This window comes from Rhincodon typus, chromosome 1 (assembly GCF_021869965.1).
Source record: "Rhincodon typus isolate 14 chromosome 1, sRhiTyp1.1, whole genome shotgun sequence".
In the NCBI taxonomy this organism is placed as follows: Eukaryota; Metazoa; Chordata; class Chondrichthyes; order Orectolobiformes; family Rhincodontidae; genus Rhincodon; species Rhincodon typus.
The window spans coordinates 50,324,832-50,347,888 of NC_063332.1; positions in this window are offsets into that span (position 1 = coordinate 50,324,832).

Sequence of the window (23,057 nt, forward strand, 5' to 3'; positions counted from 1 at the left end):
GTCATCATGTCCTTCAAGTTATACCATGACTTCTATCTGGAGAGAGCAGATTGACATAGAATTGCACATAAGGTCACTTACTCATTTGTAGTGCATGGATAAGAGCACAATGGGTAACAAGCACTACCATGTTTACCCACTAGTTTAACACTTCAGAACATGTATCATTGGCCTCAGTACATTTGAATGGAAACTCTTTGTATATTCAATATTTTTGATTTCATAATGGATACAAAAGTTTTTCCATATTAATCATAAAATTAACATAAATTTAAATGTTTAAACAATAGTGTTCCCTCATTTCAGTTTTTAAAGCCAAACTAAGGTTGAATATGTGTCACATATTTTGTAATAATTCCATTAGGAGATAGCAGATCTTAAGGAGCAGTTCAACCCCATTCAGAGAAAATAGATTCAGATTTAAAAATAGGCCTGGCAACGTACTCAGCAAAATTCAAAACACGTGTGAATATGCTTATTTTTTAATTAAACCAAAGAGCCGCACAGTGAAATTATTAATTAAAAGTATTAGCTCATATAAGAAGAAATATTGGTAGGGAATTAATTTTTCAGATGAATGTAAAATTATAATACATTACATAATTATAAAATATGGCCGAATTTACATGTCCCACAATCGATTTTCTTTTTCATGACAAGATTATGCCAGGTGAGAAATAAAAGAAGCCAGTGGTTGATCATATTTCGCCCAGTGATAGAAGTTAGAATTTGTCCAGTGGGCATTTTAAAAACTTTAGAATGGCAATGTAACAGATGAGGATGGAAAGGAAAGTGCCTGTGGGGTTTTCACCTTCCCAACATCAAACAGACACTCAAGTCCTCAAGGGCATTCAAAGTGACAGTGAACAGTCAACATCACCAAGATGAGTGGGTGAGAAAAGGACCTTTTGGGACATTAATTCAGAGATAGAGCTAGGTTCATTGGTGTTTATTTGGCAGGAGTGGAGCAGGGCTAATCTCGGGTGAGTGGTGACAGCAGAGCTTCTCAGTAAAAATCTGAGAGTTGAGGTGCAGATCGAGTTCAGTCAAAGCAGCATTTAAACCCCAACAGGAATTCTGCCAGAATTCAAAAAGACTGATGAAGGTGACATCAACACAAAGCAGAGAGCTGATTAGTAGGACGTGGGTAATTGTTTGTCTCCACTTTAAATCTATATTAAGGAAAGGAAAGACTTTTGCTTCTATTTTAAATAAAAAATAAGCGATTTCATTAATTTTCTACTTGGCTTAAATGTAAAGTATAAGTATTATGGAAGGAGAGCTCGGTCCTGTGTCTTGCATGACCTGCAGTATGTGAGATGTTATGAACATTCCTGGCAATTCAGATGATCACGTCTGAAGGAAGTGCCACTGGTTTGATCAGCTTGTGGACTGACATTTGGAGCTTGAGTGTGGACTGGAGGCACAGCGGTGAATCTGCCTTTCTCATTGTTAAAAGTGGTAAACCTGCAGCTTAAGCAAGTTCAGTTAGAGAAGGAATATGTGAGCATCAGTCAGAAGAAGGGAGGCAGTCAGGTAATGAGAAAAGCCCCAGAGTGCATCTCATTCAACAACAGATTTTCTGTGTTGGAAAATGGTGAGAGTGATAGTTTCTCTGAGGAGTACAGACAGAGCTGAGCTGCACAAGACAGGAGGAGACAGAGAGAGAGAGAGAGAGAGAGAGAGAGACAGGACAATTGTGGTAGGATATTCAACAGTAACGAATATAGTCAGCTGGAAACAGGAGTCCAAGATGGTGTGTTGCCTCCGTGGGGTCAAGGATGTCAATGAATAGCTGCAGGGGATTCTGAAGGAGAAGGATGAACAGCCAAAGATTGTAGGTCACTTTGGGACCAACAATAATGGTAGAAAGTGATAATGATAATGCTGAAATCCTGCAACAAGAATTCATGGAATTCAGGAGTAGATTAAAAAATTGAGACCTCAAAGGTAGTAACCTCTGGACTACTCCTAATATCACATTCTAGTGAGTGTAGGAATAGACAGGGAGAGAAGATGAATGTATAAATGTATGGCTGAAGAATTGGTGCAGAAGGGAGGGATTTTAGCTTTTTGGATCTCTGAGTCCATTTCTGAGGAAGTTGGGACCTTTACAAGTTTAGGCTGCATCTGAACTTATACAGGATCAATTTCCTGGTTGGGAGGTTGGTGAGAGGTTGTTAGTGCTGCTGGTAGGGGTTTAAATTCATTTGGAAGAGGATTGGGATATGGAGTGGAGGTTCAATAGTGGCTGTACACAGGCCCAATACTCTATGTAGAAAAAAGGCTAAATAAGCGTGGAAGTTGAAATAACTTCAGAAAAGCCAGTATGCTGACACTAAGTCACCTTTTATTTACATGTGGAGAGTCCTTTCCACTGCCCAGCTCTCAGAGTGAACAGGATGTCTCCATCAGCCCCGGCTCCCTAATTATACCATATTCCATGAGGTCCACCTGGCTGACCTTATTATAATCGCTACAAGCCTCACCCCAACCCCCACTCCTCCCACCCAAGTCTGAGTACATAGGCTGGTTTTGTTTCTAGTAGCTCCTCCTGGGGATTTTTAGGACTTTGTCAGGTTCCTCCAACTCTGCATCAGATACGGTCGTTGTGAAACAGAGTAACTCACCCTTACGTCCGGAGCGTCCCGGATAAAGTTAATTTTTCTCTTCAGGCAGCAAAGGTGTTGAGGCAGTGAACTTTGTTGTGTCCATCTCTGATTCTGAGATATCTTCAAAGCTTAATGGAGAGTCAGAACTCACAGGTTCCGCCAACCTTTCCTACTGTTCTGAGGAGCTGGGCATGTTTTGCTCCCATCCCATTTGTGAGTTTGTAGCTTTCATATGGGCCACATGCTTGTTCAGGGCTGTCGCTCCTACCTGAACTTTATACATCACTGGATCTGACCTCATGTCAACTATGCCTCTGACCCAATGCAGGGCCATTCCTGTGGTTCCTAGAACAAGCTTTGTCCGCTAATGTAAACTGTCAGTCTGGCTTAGCAGAGTCTTGTGTCTGACACTGGTGTTCCTGATGCCACTTTATCCTCCCACTTAGGTCTGGGAAGACCAGATGTAACCTGGTGTGATGTCTTCTCCCCATTAGCAACTTTGCTGGAGCTATCCCTGAAGTTGAGTGAGAGGTGGTTCTATAATCAAATAGGAACTGAGAAAGTTTGATATTTGGTGAAGATGTAGGCTGTTCCTTTAAGCCTGCCTTAAAAGTTTGGACTGCTTTTTCTGACAGACCATTGGATACTGGATGGTGTGGAACTGTCCTTGTACTTCAAATGCCATTCAACTTTCGGAAATACTCAAATTCCCTGCTTGTAAATTTTGGCCCGTTATCTGTGACCAGCCCATCCATGAGTCAATGTATTGCAAAAGATGCATGAAGCTTTTCTATCATTGTCTCTGCGTTTGATTAATGAACTGTATGTACATCCAATCAGTTTGAGTGGGTGTCCACAATGACTAAGAAAGGATTCCCATGCACATGAAAGGACCTGCACAGTCGACGTATAACCCCAAAACCAGGGTTTACCTGGCCATTCCCATGAATGTGGAGGGGCTGCTGGCTGTAATTTTTGTCCTTGTTGGCACTCTGGGTACTGTCCTACCAATGTGGCTATGTCTGCATTCAATCTTAGCCACCAGATATAATTTTTTCCCAACATCTTCATTTTGGAAACCCCTGAATAACCCTGCTGGAGTTCAGCCATTGTCTGGTGATGACCTTTGCTCGGGACAATCACTCTTGCTCCCCATAATAATATGCCATCCTCTACTTTGATCTGGTCTCTGCAGGTCCAAAAAAACTTTCAGTTCTGGTTTTGACGGCCCTTTGACTTCCCCTATCACTGCCAATTGTTTCAGTTTGGCAGGACCAGATCTTTCTGTGTCCACATTCTGATTTTGTCAGCTGTGACTGGAAGTGTGACCAGAAAATTGTAAAACCATTATGGACTCTTCCAGTGGTGGTACTTGGCCTCCCGGATGGTGTTCCAACTTGTAATCATATGCACTTAGAACCCACTGCTGAATTCGGCCTGCAGCTATGGGCAACCCTGCCTAGTCCTCTTTAAGTAGACCTAGTAGGGGTTTGTAGTCCGTTATTATTACAAATTTACATCTGTAAAGGTATTGGTGGAATTTCCTGACTCCAAATAATTATATGACTACCAAACCTTCCCTCTTTATCTGGGCATATTTATGCTCTGCATTAGTGAAAGTCCTGTATGCATACATTATTGGGCGTTGCCCTCCATTGGGCCACCTATGAGCTAATACTACCCCAATGCTGAACAGGGATGCTTTGCATGTCAATACCAGGTCTCGCTTGGGATGTCAGTGTGCCAACAGCTGAGAGGATAATAGTTGTTTTTTTTTTCCCTTCCCTGAAAGCTAATGGCTTGGCTCCACGACCATTTCCAAGGCTGACCCATTTTTAAGCTTTGATGCAAAGGTGCCAGGATTGAGGCCAGGTTATGTATGAACTTTCCATAATAATTCACCAGCTCAAGGAAACACCTAAGCTCGGTGGGAGCCAGGGTACCTGTGATCGCCCCCACTTTATCTTCCAACAAGCGTAGCTCAGCCTTGTCGACTCTGTAACCCAAGAACGTCACGTTGGGGTGCCTGGAACACACAATTTTCCATCCAAAGCATACGCCTGCCTGGGAGAAATGTCTAAGGACTATGTCCCAGTTCTCTAAAAGTGCTCCTTATTGTCTTCCCTGTTGTTAGCACATTATCTAGATAACTGGTGATCTGGGGTAGACATTGTAAAATCTTTTCCATCATCCACTGAAAAATTGCACAGGTTGACAATACCCCAAATAGTAGCCTCATATGTTGACACAAACCCCTTATGGGTATTAATTGTAGCATATTTCTGGGAACCCTCATCTAACCGCAATTGTAAATACGCATGGTTCATGTACAGCTTGATGAAGAACAGTCACCAACACCCCCACCCCCAAATCCCCAATATTGAATATAAATCCTCTATGCGAGGGATTGGGTATTTATCCAGCTGAGAAAAATAGTTTACCGTTTGTTTAAAGTCCTCACAAAGGTGAACCGCAAACTAGACTGGTTGATGATTCCTTTGCTCTCCAACCTTCTGATCTCTGGTTCTACTTTTGCCCGTAAGGCAAATGGCACTGGGAAGGCCTGATAGAATCAGATATCTGCTTCTTGGTCAAGATGCAAAGTGGCCTGGCTCCTTTGATAGTCCCTCGACCCTCCTGAAAAACTTTTGGGTATTTAATTTGGACATCACTCAGGCAGCCATGATCAGGTTGAAAAATGTTGAGCCAATCGAGGTGAATCAACAATCTCACCCCATGAGGTTGGGCTGGGCCTTTTACTACAATCAGTGGTAACAGCTGCTTCTCTTAGGAGACCAGAACCAAAGTTGTACCCTTAATCCGTAAAAGCTCCCTGGTATAGGTTCTCAGGTCTTGCACAAAGTTAGGGGTTGGAGTCCAAAGTGAATTTTATTAAAGACTGGAACAAAAACAGAAGTTGCTGGAAATGGCCTGGCAGCATCTATGAAGAAAAATCAGAGTTAACGTTTTGTGTTCCTCAGTCCTGAGCTTTTCCAGCAACTTCTGTTTTTGTTCCTGATTTACAGCTTCTGCAGTTCTTTGGGTTTTTATTTGTTAAAGACTGGTTTGTGATCACTGAAACGGCCAGGCCAATATTAACCTCCATTAGAACCAGGTGACCATTTAACCAGATGTTTGTTCTGATTGGTTCTGATTTGGAAGTTGTTAAGCAACAGTTCCAAACCAGATGTAGTTGGACTTTCCAGGGTGTACACTCTCCTGGATACCGGCCTGTGAGTTCTATTACTCACTTTGGATCTAGTAGGACTCTCGCTGTCTCAAGTCAGTAGTGTTCAGATATGGCCAAATGTGTTGAACTTAAAATCAAAAGAAGGATCAATTATAATGTTGGGGGTGTACTATAGACCTCTGAGCAGTCAGGCACAGAGAGAGAAGGACGAATATGTAAGCCAATCTCAGAAGTATAACAAAAATAGGGTAATAATACCTGCACTGACTTAGCCATTCTATTGGTCTACAGGACTAATGGCAAATGACACTGGAAAGAAGATGGAAAGTTGGCTTGCATGATGGACTGGGCTGTGTTCACAACTCCCTGTAGTTTTCTCCGGTCCTGGGCAGAGCAGTTGCCATACCAAACCGTGATGCATCTGGATAGAATGCTTTCTATGGTGCATCTATAAAAATTGGTAAGATTCTTTATGGATGTGCTGAGCTTCCTTAGCCTCCTGAGGAAGTAGAGGCATTGTTGTGCTTTCTTGACTGTCACATCAATGTGGGTGGACCAGGACAGATTGTTGGCGATCGTCACTCCCAAGAACTTGACACTCTCAACCATCCCCACCTCAGCTCCATTCATGCATTCAGGGGTGTGTCATCCACTCTGCTTCCTGAGGTCAATGACCAGCTCCTTCGATTTGCTGACATTGAGGGAGAGATTGTTATTCTTACACCATGCCACCAAGCAGTCCATCTCTGTCCTGTATTAACTCTCATCATTGTTTGCGATCCAGCCTACAACTGTGCTGTCATCAGTGAATTTGTAGATGGAGTTGGGACTAAATTCGGCCACACAGTCATGAGTGTACAGCGAGTATAGTAAGGGACTGAGTATGCAGACTTGTGGGGCACAGGTGTAGAAACAGTCATCATCCTCTAAGCAGTTGGCGCACTATGAACCTCAGCAAAATCTAGTATTGACATGCAATGCCTCCCCATACAGCACCAGGGTAGTATTAGCTCATAGATGGCCCAAAGTAGAGAAATGGCCAACAACATATGCATCAGGGCTTTGGCTAATTCAGAGTGTAGATACACCCAATTAGAGAAGGAAGGTTTGGCAATCATAATTGGAGTCAGTTCCACCAATGCCTTTACGGACATAAATTTGTAATAATAACAGAACACAAACCCCTGCAGGGTTTACTTAAGGAGGACAAGGCAGTGCCGCCTGCAGCTTCAGGCCTAATTCAGCGGTGGAATTACAAGTTGGAACACTGTCTGGGAGGATATGTAACAAATGCGGATACATTGAGCTGCCTCCCACTGGCAGACACTCCACCAGTGGCACAGCCTCTGGAAGAGTCCATAATGGTTTTAAATTTTCTGGGCACACTTCCAGTGACAGATGACAAAATTAGACTTTTGATGCAGAAAAATCTGGTCCTGGTAAAACTGCAACAGCTGGTGGTGACGAGGGAAACCAAAGGTCCATCACGCCCAGAATTGAAACCTTTTTGGGCCCATCGGAATCACATCACAGTAGAGGATGGTATATTATTATGGGGAGTAAGAGTGATTGTCCTGAGCAAAGTTGCCGCCAGATACTGGCTGAACTCCACTGGGGTCATCCAAGGGTTTCCAAAATAAAGGTGTTGGTAAGAAGTTATTTCAGGTGGCCAGGGTTGGATGCAGACATAGCCACATTAGTGGGGCAGTGCCCAGAGTGCCAACAAGGGCAGAAATTACCACCAGCAGCTTCCCTTCATTGGTGGGAATGGCCAGGTAAATCCTTGGGCTTCGTTACATGATGACTCTGCAGGTCCTTCCATGGGCTCAATGTTCTTAGTCATTGTGGGCACCCCCTCAAAGTGGCTGGACATAGAGTTCGTTTGTCAAACACAGGGATGATGAAGAAAAATTGCACGTATCTCTTGCAATACATGTGGAAGTCTTATTCACATATAAGGGCCATCATTTACCAGCAGTGAATTTGAGTATTTCCTAAAGTTGAATGTTATTTGTCATATGAGGACAGTTCTAGATCACCTATCTTCCAATGGTCTGGCTGAAAGAGCAGTCCAAGTTTAGAAGGCAGGACCAAACTTTCCCAGTTCACAGTTGATTATAGAACCACCCTTCATGCAACTACAAGGAGAGCTCCAGCAGAGTTGCTGATAGGGAGAAGACTCCGCACCAGGTTAAATCTGATTTTCCAGGACGTGAGAGGGGTTGGGGGGCAGGGAGAAGGTGAAGTGACTTCAGGAATGTTAATGACGGACACAAGATTCTGCTAAGCGAGAAATAGTTTATTTCAGGAAAAAAAGTGTGGTGTAAGAACCACAGGGATGGTCCTGCACGAACAAGAGGCATGGTTGACATGGGGTCAGGTTCAGTGATGTATAAAGTTTGGGTAGGTGCGGCAGTCCTGAACAAGCATTTGGGCCATATGAAAGCTGCAAACTCGCAGCAAAATGTGCCCGGCTCCTCGACTGCCTTTCCAACTGTTCATGTGTTGAAGAGACCTTGGAATTTGAGATGGACACAGCAACTGTTGCCACTTTGATGCCTTTCCCACCTGAAGAGGAGAATGAATTTCTTTCAAGATGCTCCGGGCACAAGAGGTGAGCTACTATGCGTTACATGCTACCCACATCAGAGACAGATTTGGAGGAATCTGACCTGGTGCTCAACGGCCCTGGGAGGAGCTATGAGAAAAAGAACTGACCTAAATCCTGCCACTCAGAGAGTGAGGGATGTAGTGATTGTAATGAGGTCAGCCAGCTCGATCTTGTAGAAGGTGAGTTTCCTTACTGGGGCTGTTAACCTGGTCCAATCAGGGAGCCCTGGTTGACAGATAAGAACAGGAGTATCAGAGGTTCTGTTCACTCTGACAGTTGGCTCTGAGGGAGTTAGATCAGTGTCAAGAACTCTCTATGTGTACATAAAGTGTGATTTGGTGATGGGATTCCAACCTCTGTGGAGTTTTTTCCAGCCCCAAAGTATCATTCTTCGCTGGTGAACATCCTGGTACAAGGCTGTCCAATTGTGAAATGTTAAGACACTTCAGTTCCATGAGGCAGATGCCCCTGAGGGGGGCATGGCCAGCAGGTGTGGTGGCATTTACAGCTATTTGCAACTTGACTCAGTCCAGTCTCTTTGATGGTAGAGGCTCTTGGCATCCCCTGAAGGTGAAGGTAACCATATGTGATTGAAATTTTCCACTTTCAGTGTGTTCCTAACATTTTCAAATTAATATGTAAGCCCACAGGTGAGTACCTTCAATGTCCAAGCTCATTCCCCGCAATTTTCACCAATCTGGAACCTTCCGCCCGCACATCCTCGACACGCTTGTCTGCCTTCCCAATTCAGGATGCCTACATCCTGTGAGAGGATGAGAAATACATGTTTGAAGTTTGATTGCTTGTGTCTCACTGTTGATTTCCCCTCCAGACCTCTAGCTAGGCTGTCAAATTCTCCAACAGCTGAGCAAGAAATGAATTTTAAAAGTGCATTAAGTGTAGCTGGATCTCCGTGCTCCAGCCTTGTCAGCTTCTTTGACTGATTTTGGCTTTCCCAACACCCACTTTGCACCCCCCCCAGCATATCCTCTCCACAAAGATGGAGGCTATATGCCTGCTTTAAGCATTAAGCTGTGATGCAAATTTAAATCTGGCTGAATTATTTTCATCCAGCAAATAGGTTACTGCTAGTCCTGACAGTTTAGGTAATGAGCGAGACTGATGCAAATTACTGAGAAGGGTTTTAAACATTTGATCATTGTGAGAGGAGGGTCTAACATCAAAGTTTGACCAAGTATTAGATGCTTTAATGGACAAATGTAGCTTTGGATTGACATTGGCCAAGTAGTGTGATCTTATGAATGAAATACACTGTCCACATGGGAAACAAAGGTAATAAAAACTGGTGCAAAATAATAATTTATTTCTTAGCCAAATAGCCTGTTCTAATTTGAGTTGTTTGATTGATAGGAAACATTGACTGTGCACAGGGTGATCATACATATATGTTAATTGTAACAGATTTTTGACTAACTGCAATGGGTGTCTTGCATTATTCGAATCTAGTAAACTCATTTATATTAGTGTTTAATTTGAGTTTTAAGTGCAGTCTCATTATTTCTCATAACCCTCTAACCCTGAAAGATTACTCTACAATTCCGAAGTGAGAGTTATGCCTTACAGAAATAAAAAAGCCATCATCTTGACTATAAACTTCATTCAGGGCCTTTCCTATGCATACCCCATTTTAATTTACAAATTGAACAATCTATTTTGATTAATCATAAAATGGGGTAAAATTTACATGCAACATCCACAAAGTAACAGTTTTCCAGTTTTTCTTTCTGTCTTCTTTCACCTGTGATCTTTCCCAAGCTGCAATATGTTTTTGATACATACTATTCAGTTGCCATCAGCTGCCTTCTTGTTGCTGTTTTCTTCCCACCATTGGCTGACAGCTTTAAATTGTTCCCTTTCTCCTGCGTGGTCTTTCTCAAGTATCTCCCACACTTGATCCATTGAAATATTTATACCCTTTCAGTTGTTCGATGAAGCTATATGTTGGTGATGAAATATTGAACCCTGGGCACTGTGCAGGAATAATTCATGAATCCTGTGACACCGTTAGAAATTTTTTAACAGCACAGTTTTGTTTTACTGCTATAGCTAAAATAAAGAAAAATGATGGATATATACAGAACGTTCTGCCTTAAAGCAGAAACTGTCTTTTATATCTGCTTCTTTTGTGGCACTTAATGGTTCAATTTGAACTTAAGTTACATCAAAACCATTGCCCTGAATCATAATGTGTCTCGAAGGTTGGCAGTGAGAGTACAGTGGATGCTTTTGATTTTCAATACTATTTTTTTCAAGTTTTGCAAAATATTCTGTAGGTGTGCAAAATGCAATTCATAATTGTTTCAAATCCTTTTAATATTGTGGAAGCCAAAATAATCTGGGAGTTAGAACCTATAAATTACTCCTGAAGATTTACTGGATAATTAACTTAGCTCAAGATCATACAAAGCTACAGCACAAAAGGAGTCCTGCATCAGTGCAGCAAATCATGTAACTGCCTTTCTACCTCCATGAACGGTTTGGTAACTGCCATACAGAGGAAAGCCCAGAACCCTCAAGATCTGCAGGAGATGCACACATACCTGCACTGAACTCCCTGTTCCATTGGTCCTCAGGACTGACGGCATGGTGACAGTGAAAAGGAGAACATTAACACCACTCCAAGTGTCCCATCCTCACCAGGAGACAAGGTGGTGCTGTGAGACATGCCAAACCTGCCTCAGTAATACCTATCACACCATTGTGCTGTGTCTTTTGCCTGATTCTGGCCTGATCTTACCAGATGTGGTTCCCAGAACAACTCACCACGCAGCAGGTATTCACTGAATGACTGGCATCCCTTGTGCGCACAACATATTTAAAAGGTCAATGCACTCCTGGACAAGAATTGGCAATCTACCATTGCCTGTGAGGGACAATGTAATGGTACAGCAGGTACAAAGCCACGTTGCTCATGGCATGTGATTGGCACTCCCTGTCAATCTCATTCTCTCACCATGGTCAATATTTAACCACCACACTTTACCTGCATTTACCTACATCCTGTCTAAACACTGCCTCTAAGTCACTGTCACTCTGACCCCAGTCCCTACAGCTTGTCATTATCAAGTAGGGGATCATCAGATCCAGGCAAATTGTCAGACAATTTCAGACATGAGCTTTTACTTGTAGCCAGCTAAAACAAACACAATCAAAGTGTACAGGGCCTGAAATTCACCCCCAAAATGTCGACTTAGTGCTGACATTAAGATCAATGACTGTTCTACAGTCTATGATGATCTGCTGCATGCAGCTCTCATCGACAGAGACAAACAGGAGGCTGGAAGAACACAGGCAACCAGGCAGCATCTGGAGGAAAGGAGAAGTCAACGTTTTGGGTGTTATCCTTCTTCAGGAACAGGAGACTTCTCCTTTCCTTCAGATGCTGCCTATGTTCTTCCACCATCCTGTTTGTCTACCTTGGATTCCACCATCTGCAGATTTTTTTGTCTCATCGACTGAAAATGGGCGTCAGTCAGGTCCTCTCTGACCTGTAGCACTGTAGCACAAGACACAGTTTAGATCTGTCATGTACTTGAGAGCCTCCTCCTCCCTAGTATCCTCATCCTCCTCCTTGGAAGACTGTTCCCAATCTTTCAGTCAGCATCCAGCACATCACCTCATTGCCTGCTTCATATTGTAGACACAGCATACCAGGATGAGCAGCAGACTCAGTCTGGGTTGTACAAGTCTAAGTTGTGGAACCACTGTTGTCTTCTCTACTATGGCCCTGGTTGCAGTATGTGCACCAACTTGGTAAAGGTACTGCATCAGCTGAGAAAGCAACACATTACATCAAAAAGGGAGGGCCTTCTACACTCTGACCACCTTCTCATCCCAGACCAACATCAATCATTCAAATTTTCATTGTGTTCAGCAGAGTGCATTTAATGAAGTTATGTTCCTCATTTCCCACTGCACCCTTGGAAATATCACAAGTGATGAATAGATTTTGGCGAGCATTCACCTCTTTTACATCACTACTGCTAATTTCTGCATCACTGAGATGCCAATTTCAGATTTATGAGCACCAATGACATGGTGCAAAGTTGCCTTTGACAAGTATTTGAACCTTAAACACACTCATCCTGTATGCATTGCTAATGGATGAAGACATGATTAGAAATTAAATGTCATGGCTGATTACAAATGCATACTCAATGTATTTACCCTTTCAATGTCATAGTGTCCAGCAGACATGAATCCCAAGCTTTCGCCAATTAAACTAACACTGACTCCACCCAATCTGGGCATTTCCCTGCCAGTTTCCCGTTGCAAGTAACATACAGAAATGGCAAGTGATGAAAGGGAGAAAACCCATGGATGCCATCAACACCAGGCTCCATCTGGTAACCAGATACCCGTCAGCAGCTCCTAAACCCATTTTACTTTCAATTGCCTAGACTGACCATTTCACTAATCCAACCCAATGTGGAGACCTACAACATTGTACTTTGCCTCCAAATTTCTATTTTTTATCCATCTATTATTATCCTGCTCATAACTTAATAAATTCCAACTTCTCTTTTCATGTCACATCATTGGCTAACTAACCCTTTATATTCAATGTTTATTAAAAATATAATTTAGTATTACCCATCTTTTCTCGTAACCTCTTTTTGCCTCACTTCTTAATTTTTGCACTTAGCTCCTAAACTTGTTCTAATCTTACTCATTATTACGGACAAGTCCTTGAAACGGGAGTATGAAAAGGACACTTGGCCCTTCTAGTTTGTTCCACCATTCAATAAAATCATTGGTGATCTGTTTACTCCACATATCAACCTATCCTTAATGACTTTTCACCCTCTTCCTTATCAAAAATCAATCTACTTTGGCCTTAAAAATATGCCAGAGCAATGCTTCCACTGCCTTTTGAGGAAGAGAATTCAAAATACTCACGACCCCCTGTGAGATTAAAAGTTCTCCTTATCGCTGAGTTAATTAGACAACTCTTTATTTTTTAACAGTAGCTCCCACTTGTAGATTGTCCCACAAAGGGAAAGTTTAATCCCGTAGCCACCCTGTCAAGATCCGTAAAGGTCTTAAATATTTCAATTAAGTCAATTCATTATTATTCTTCTAAACAGCCGATGCAAGCCTATTTCTAATGAAACATCCCTCATTAGGCAAACCACAAACTACAAGAATTAGCTAGTAAACCTTCTCTGAACTCTTTCCAATGCATTTACATCCTTCTTTAAAATAGGAGTCCAATACTTTACGCAGTACTCCAGACTTTGACTGATCAGGGTCCTGTATAATGAAAGCATAAACTTTTGTATTCAATTCCCCTTGATTTAATTAAATTAATTTTGCTCCTGACATTTTCTCTTAAGCCTCCTTTCTCTGTATGATTTTTACCTTTTATTTCCTTTGCCATCCAGGATACATTAGCTTTGATTTCTCTACCTTTCACCTTCAAAGGAAAATGTCTACTTTGTACCTGAACACGATCTTCCCAGAATGCCTTTGATTAGACAGTTAATGCTTTACCCTGCCTTTTCCAGTCTACATTCCAAATTTGTTGAAATTAGCTCTTCTGCAGTTGAACATTTTTACCTCTGATACTTCCGTGTCTCTTCCATAATTATTCGAAATGGGATGATGCTGCAGTTACTGTGCACAAAATGACCTCCTATTTCTTCATTTTCAAAAAGCAGATCCAACACTGCTTTTATTCTTGGGAGATATCAATCAACAATCTTCTGTGCACACAGCAGAATTTTTTCTCTTTCTCTACCCTCAATACTCTTACGACTCAATTTTTGCGACCCCATTAAACTTTGCTGACAAATGTGCTCAGCTGTCTCACTCCCACTGTTTGGAGCTATATATTAAAAAGAAAACCCCGAAAAGGTAGCTGCTCCCCTTCTGTTCTTCAACATAAGCCAAACAGATTCAGTCCAAAAGCCCTCTGTGTATTCTGTCTAATTAGAACTGATAAATCATCCTTAATCAATACGGTCAAACACCCACTTCTTTTATCCTTCATTATGATTTGTGAATATTTAATTACCAAACATACTGAGAAACTACTTCTAGTCTTGTCTGAGCCATATTTCTGTTCATTTAACCACATCATAATTCCGCATATATGTGCCTGGAACTCACCAACCCTATTAATTTCCGCTATTAAATTAGTGGGCAGGTATGTTTATCGTGAAGAAATGTCAGCTTGCATCTTTAGTTTTATGTTGCTAATCTTATTTTCCATGCTAGTCTAGTTTGAAGAAAAACAGCAACATGCACGATCAGTGTACTTAACAGTGAATCAAATCCAGGGAAGGCAACACTTGTTCAATGCTCTCAAGTTCTATTTTCTTTTTTAAAAAAGATGAATTTTCTGGCATTGTAAGTGTAAAATCAGCCATATCCAACAAATTGACTTAGAAGAGATATTTATAAAGTGCTGAAGAAATACTATCAAAATTGCCCCTAATGTATTTCTTCCTCTGGATGTGTCCCAAGCTGTTCTAAAGTTGCAATCACCTTTAGAATGAGTGATACCTCATCAAGGTCAGTGAGGTGAATAGATTTTCTTTATTTTTGGATTTATTTTTGTATTTATGTATTAATTTATTGTCGTGTGTGCCAAAATACAGTGAAACGTTTTGTTTACAAGTGGTACAGGCAGATCATAGTAAGCAAAGAATGTATAGATCAAAAAGACTTAGACATAGGCATACAGGTTACATTGCACAGGGCGTGTGCTTGGCAAGATCAACGTTAATAAGATCAGCGTTATTTGAGGCTAGACAGTCCATTCAACAGTCTGATAATGGCTGTGACGAAGCTGTTTCTGAACCTGCTTGTGCATGTGTTCAGGCTTCTGTATCTTCTGCCAGATGGAAAAAGTTGTAGGAGGTCATTATCTGGGTGTGATGTGTCTTTGATGATGTTGGCTGCCTTTCTGCAGCAGCAAGCCGTGTACATAGAGTCCACGGATGGAAGGTCGGCTTCCGTGATGGTTGGGGCTGTGCACACCACCTTCTGTAGTTTCTTACAGTCCTGGGCAGAGCAGGTGCCATACCAGGCCGTTATGCACCAGGACAGTATGCTTTCAATGGTGCATCTGTAGAAGTTGGTGAGGGACCTTATGGACATGACAAATTTCCTGAGCTGCCTGAGGAAGAAGATGCATTGTTGTGCCTTCTTGACTGTCGCATCCATGTTTGAAGTCCAGGACAGATCGTCAGTTATCATCACTCCAAGGAACTTAATGTTCTTCACCCTCTCAACCTCAGTTCCGTTGATGTAGATGGAGGCAAGAAGGACTGAACGGTCATGAGAAAATGTAGCATTTTGTAAAATATTGAGGATTACTTTCATTCATCTCTTTATTTCTATATAATAGAGAAATTTTATATTTGTTTCCAAAGTCTTGTATAAAATAGAGGTCAAACAAGTTCCACTGCAACTTTACACCTAATTCCCACCTACATTCACTTCCTATTTTAGGTTCAAGAGCACTTTTGTGAAAAACGTTTCTGGATGTCCACCATGCTTTGCTTGAAGAAGTAATTCCTGATATTTACCCTGTATATTCAAACTATAATTTTACCATCATTCCTACCTTTCTGATCCCTAACAATCCATACTCTTGACTCCATTCTCAGCTAGTTTCATGTTCTCACTTTTTCTCCCCAGCACACAACCAAACATCAGTCTTCAACTGTCCTCTTGATTGTATCTGTTGAAGAAATTCTGGATGACTATTCTGAATTTTTTGTTTCTGTTTGCTTCCAGTGTTCTCTTCTGGCCCAGTCTATGTTAGTTAACATCTTGTTTTTGTCCTGAATGTTTCATCAGATAAAACAGATGCTCTGAAGTATAAGGCACTATTATATTGCAATACATATAGCAGCATCGCCATTTTTAAGCACATGCTTACATATCCTATCTGATCACCATGATATAATTATTTGTCATTCAATGCAGATGTAAGTTATTTACTCAAGGCATCCATTGTTCTTTATAACATTACTCCTAAAGATGGAAAGATAATAAGGTACATCTGCGAAAAAACATCAAACTGAACTCTGTCAAAAGTACACAATACCTTTCACTCGGCATTATACATAAAAAATAGGAAGTCACGTTTGGAATTTTATAAGTTATGAATATTTAAAAATCTTCTAGGAGTATTTAAGTATTTAAATAAGAAATGTTGTACACAATCTTGGTGAAGAGATAATTCACAAATCTACTTTCATATGTTGTTACAATTACCTTTTAATATTAATTCATAAATAATTGTTACCACTACATGAACTCCACAAAAAATATTCCTGGTTACAGTATAATTTACAAAAGAACATATACTTGAAATTTTAGATTCTTTTAATCACTGTGTAATGGTTGGAGCATGGGTTGTGAGGGGAATGATCACATAATGTTCAATCTAACAGTTGCTTGATAGTGCAGAACTAGAATCTTACTGGAAAAACAGAAAAGTTGCTAAAGCTTTTCATTTTGCACTCATCAGGAAAATACAAGAATGCCAAATTTCAAAGGATTACAACATTTTACTGTAGGAAAGAAAGAGTTCTGATTGGTTGGGAAGATCGTTCTGATCAGTTAAGATATTGCAATGGAGAACCACATGCTCCTCCAAACTCCGGGGTCATTTTTAAAAATGTACAAGCCTTGATAATATTTCTATTCATTGAAGAAAATGGGTCATTGGCTATAGAGTCCATACTGTATATTCTTTGTAATCTCGAAGGATATATTTTTCAAATCTGGATGATGACAACTCTGACGAACCCTAGCAATGAATACAAGGACTATTTCATCCTGAAATAAAAACAGAAAACCCTGGCAGAATTCAACAAGTCTGGGTTAACTGTGGAGGCAGAATGAGAGTTAATGTTTCAAGAGCAATGACTCTTCTTCAAAATTGAAGGGAATTGGAAGAGTCATGGCTTTATGTTGTTGTACTCTCATCAGGCCACTTGTGTTGCAGAACTGCTTATAGAAACCTAAGGTTGGCAAAATTTGGGAAGCTTGGGTGTCAAGAGATGTTGAAAGTTTAGTCAAAAAGTGAAAGGAAGCATATATAATGTTTAGGAAATTGAAATCAAACAAGGCCCTTGACTAATTATAAAGGAAAGAGAAAAGAACTTAAGCAAGAAATTAGGAGAGCTACAAGGGGCCACAAAATGTCCTTAGCAAGTAGGATTGAGGAGAATCCTGAGGTATTTTATGCATATATTAGGAGCATGAGGGTAACTAGTCAAAGAGTAGGTCCATTCAAGGACAAAGTAGAGAATTTATGCATGGAACCGAAGGAAGTGAATGAGATCCTTAATGAGTACTGTGCATCAGTGTTCACTAAAAAGAAGGACGTGGATGATAGTAAGGTTTGGAAGGGGTACGTTGGTATTCTGAGGCATGTCGACATTAGGAAGGAGGAGGTGTTAAGTGTCTTGAAACGCATTAAGGTAGATAAGTCCCCAGAGCCTGATGTAAAATACTGAAGGAGGAAAAGGAGGAGATTGTTGGGACCTTGACAGAGATCTTTGCATCCTTTTTGGCCACAGGTGAGGTCCCAAAAGATTGGAGAATAGACAATGTTGTTCTTTTGTTTAAGAAACTTGATTGAGCTTTTTGAGGAAGTGAAAAAGATGATTGATGAGGATAGGGCAGTGGATGTTATCAACGTGGACCTTACTAAAGCATTTGGTAAGCTCCCTCATGGTAGGCTGGTCCAAAAGATTAGTTGCATGGGTTCCATGGTGAATTGAAAAATTAGATACGAACAAAAACAAAGTTGCTGGGAAAGCTCAGCAGGTCTGGCAGCATCTGTGAAAGAAAAAAAAAACAGAGTTAACGTTTCAGATCCGGTGACCCTTCCTCAGAATTGGATCCAAAACATTAACTCTGTTTTTTCCTTCACAGATGCTGCCAGACCCACTGAGCTTTTCCAGCAACTTTGTTTTTGTTCCTGATTTACAGCATCCGCAGTTCTTTCGGTTTTTAAATTCGATACGAAATTGGCTTTGTCACAGGAGACAGAATGGAATTGTGGTGGAGTGTTTTTCTGACTGGAAATTTGTGACCAGTGGTGTTCCACAAGGATTAGTGCTGGGAAAGTTTGCTGATGACATTAGAATTGGTGGAGTTATGGACAGTGTGCAAGGTTGTTAAAGGATACAGAAGGATATACATCCGTTAGAAAATTGGGCGAGGAAATGGCAGATGGAGTTTAATCTGGACAAGTGTGATGTCAAGTGCAAAAGGAAAGTATACAGTTGAAGGCAGGACCCTTAGCAGCATTGGTATACAGAGGAACCTTGGGTTCTAAGTCCATAGTTCCCTGAAAATGGCAACACAAGTAGATAAGATGGTAAAGAAGGTATACGGCATGGTTGCCTTTATTGGTTAGGGCAGTGAGTATAAAAATTGGCAAGTCATGCTGCAGCTGTAATGAGACTTTAGTTCAACCACATTTGGAACATTGTATGCAATTCTGGTTTCCACACTATAGGAAGGATTTGGAGGATTCAGAAAGGGTGCAAAAGAGGTTTGCCAGAATCTTCCTTAGATTTGAGTATATTAGCTATAAGGAGAGGTTGGACGAACTTGAAGTATTTTTGTTAGAAGTATCACTAGCTGAGGGGTAATCTGATAGAATTATAAAAAATTGAGCCAGAGTCAGCGAATCATCTACTCTGGTCTGATCGTTGGATAAGTTCATGTAAAAGGGTTCACTTCTGATTGCGAACATAATAATCATTAAGATTTTTGTCGTGTAAGTTACTTGAATAGAGAATATTAGGTGTATTCTGTTGTTAGAACTGCCTTGGTTTATTCATATCCAGAATAAACCTGACGGACCAGGCAAAGTGGAAATAAAAGCATACAATGCACGTGTATAAGTTGCCGGCCAATGCTGTCTATATGTGTGAGATTGACACAGCACAGTCTCATTTAGCAATGTGCTCACTCCCTTGACTGATCACTGCCTGACTCCCCAAAGCCCTGTCCATCATCTATTTGGCACAAGTCAGGAGTGTAATGGAATACTCCCCACTTGCCTGGATGGGTGCATCTCCAGCAACAGTCAAGAAGCTTGACACCATCTGGGACAAAGCAGCCCACCTGATTGGCACCACATCCACAAGCATCAACTTCCCCCACCATCAAAACTCAGTAGTAGCATTGTGTACTAGCTACAAGATGCACTTCACAAATTCACCAAAGATCCTTAGCTAGAATCTTCCAAATGCACGATCACTTTCATCTAGAAGGATAAGGGCAGAAGATGCATGGAAACACTATCACCTGCAAGTTCCCTTTGAAGCCACTCACCATCCTGACATGGAAGTAGGTCGCCATTCCTTTGCAGTCGCTGAGACAAAATCCTAAAATTTCCATCCTAGCAACATTGTGGGTCTACCACACATGGTCTGTTCAAGAAGGCAGCTCACCACCACCTTCTCAAAGGCAACTGGAGACAAGTGATAAATGCTGGCCAGCAAACAACACCCACATCCCACAAGTGAATGAAATAATGGTAGCTGGTGGAATTTAAATCCAATTAACTGCTAAATCTGAAATTGAAGCTAGTCTCAGGAAATGTTGACTGTGACAACTTTTAATTTGAATTGTAAAAACCCAGCTGGATCACTAATGACCTTTAGGGAAGGAAATCTGTTATCCCTGTCTTGTAAAGTCTACATCTGATTCTAGACTCATGAAATGTAGTTGACTCTTAATTGCCCTCTGAAACTTTCACTCACTTCAAGAGGAATTAGGGATAGACAACAAATGCAGGCTTTTTGAGTGATGCCTGCATTGCATAAAATAATAAAAGAAAAATGTTGCAGGGCTATTCAGTTCAGATCTGGGGACAATTACAAGTGAATTTAATGATATTAGAGGTCATCTTGTTAAAGGCAGATGAGCTACTTGCAGGATTTAGTTGTCAAACTACAGCACATTGGAGGCAAACAAACATAAACCTGTCAACAAGCTCCTTCTGTGGATATACAGCTGATACAGATCCATTTTAATGTGCATTTGTATGTACTATTTGCCAAAGTACATCAGCAGAAATAGAGTTTTACATTTCTTTATTATTTCATTAGCCGCTGGCTTTTTATGAGATACATATCATGGAATTTGATATATGGCTATAAATCACGTCAGTGAAGATGTCACCTTATTACCATGAAATAACAGTACCTTAAACCTTTTCAAAAGTTATGTATTTTTCATACTTCAAGTGCACTAAATATGCAATTCAATAAACTTTGAAGGTTTAACTCCTTAAATGGTGGTGATTGAAGCTTGTTAACTCATTGATTGTTTGTGCAACAAAACAAGAATAATATACCTATTATACTCATCAGTGTCGCCCTTGTTTCAAGGTGGCACCATCAATGGGTATCTTCAACTTTTATTATTTAATGGAAATTACTTTGTGAGAATTCTACTTGGGCTGAAACAGTTTACCAGTTTACTTGACTATTAATAAAGAAGCACAGTGGAAGATTCTGATTTTACTGATATGTGCTTCAGCGATTGCCTGTATATATCTCTGGCTAGGAGCTTTGACCTGGGAGAACACAGAGGTATAATTGGTCCTTCAGTGTGAACTTAGTCAAGACATATTCTGTTTGTGAAGGAAGATCAATAATGTCCTACAGATATAACTTTGCCCTCTCCTACTATTAGGAAAGCGACCAAATGGTATTGCCATGTTTCCCAACATGAACAACACAAGCAAGGAGGGGCAAAGTCAAAAGAACAAAGCTTTATTTGAAATGACTCACTTCAGAAGCCTTGGGTTCCAGTAAACAGCCTTGATTTTGCTTCTCAGAAATGTCGAAGCGAAGTCAGCATGAGCAAGTTAATGTGTCACTGACAAATCACTAAGACAGAGTTAGGCACTTCATTAATCTGCTCACTGCAAAAACAATGAAACAATGTCTATTTTATGCTGCAATTTATATTACAGATCAGTTGCTGATAAAAGCCCGGTTTTTGGTAGAATCTGCTGTTTATTAAATGTCACCTTACGGCTAGCTCTGGGAATGCAAAGTCTTATAAGAGGTTGCCCTTGCCAAAGTCAGGCACAGCAGCAATATTATTACACCAGCAACCCATGGTTGTAAAAATGCAGCTGTTTGGTTAGTATATTAGAGGGAAGGAATTCTGCTGTCCTTACCTTCTCCTGTCTCTGTTGCTCCTGATCATAAAAATGTAGCTCACAATTAACTGTCCTCTGAAATGGTCCAGCAAGCAACCCAGTTGTATCAAACCATGACAAAAAAGCTGGAAGTTAACAAAACCAGATATAGCATGTGGCACCAACGTATGTACCAGAAACAACAATGGCACATTCAGGCCAGTCAAAGTTGCAAAATGGTCCTTACTAGTAGCTCAAGTGTTTAGCTCAAAATTGAGAGCACTGTCCTACAAACTAGACAAAGAAACAAACCTGACAAACGCATAGTCAACAAATCATATCTCATGGAGTCCTCTGTCAACTTCCCCAGTGTGACGATGCAATGGGTTTAAGAGATTATTTTGTCCTTATTTTTTGAAGAGAGGTTAGGGAGAGGCGCCGACAGTCTACCGATCCACAAGGGTAAACAGCTTGGGGGGCATTGGATATTTTTAACAGCCTGAATGAGTATGGCTAGATCTCACTGATCAGGATTTCTGGGCTTTGGGTTTTCAGGAGCATCAGAAGCTGTTGGAATCTCAACAAAGTTGGAAGCTTCAGTAAATGTCTCCTGGCTGCTACTCAGTCTGAATTTTCTCTTGATGTTTTTCCTCCTGGATCGGACAATTGCATGTGAGAACCTGTATCTGAATTTTCCTTTTTGCCAAAGGGCGTGTTTATGTGAAATTACTATATTGGAACAGATAATTAGTAACAATTACTGTATCTGTTGCTCTGTCAATTTTTCCAATTGAATTAAGTTATTCTAAACTCCTCTTTCTTTGGTTGTATTTTAAATATTTGGTTTAAATAAATTATGTTTTGCTTAACGTCAAGTAGTTGACCAGTCAAGTTGCATCTAGAACACAATATTTTATATCTGGCTTTAAAATAAATAGTTAGGGTCTAGGCTACCTTCTTAAAATATTTCGAGGGGGTCTGGTCTGGTCCGTAACACCCAGATAATCTGCCTTCTTGAACTGCTGCAATTTTAAAAAAATTCATTCATGGAATGACGGTGTCACTGGCTAGGCAGCATTTATTGCCCATCCCAAATTGCTCAGTGGGCAGTTAAGAGTCAACCACATTGCTATGGCTCTGGAGTCATGTGTAGGCCAGACCAGGTGAGGATGGCAGTTTCCTTCCCTAAAGGGCTTTAGTGAACCAGATGGGTTTTCCCGACAATTGACAATGGATTCATGTTCATCATTGGATTCTTAATTCCAGATATTTATTGAATTCAAATTCCACCATTTGCTACGGCAGGATTCAAACCTGGGTCCCCAGAACCTTATCTGGGTCTCTGGATTAACAGCCCAGTGATATTACCAAAGGCCATCACCTCACCTTGAGTAGGTGAACCTACAGTACCATTAGATAGAAAGTTCCAGGATTTTGACCCAGTGATAGTGAAGGAACAGTGATATGCTTTCAAGTCAGGATGTTGAG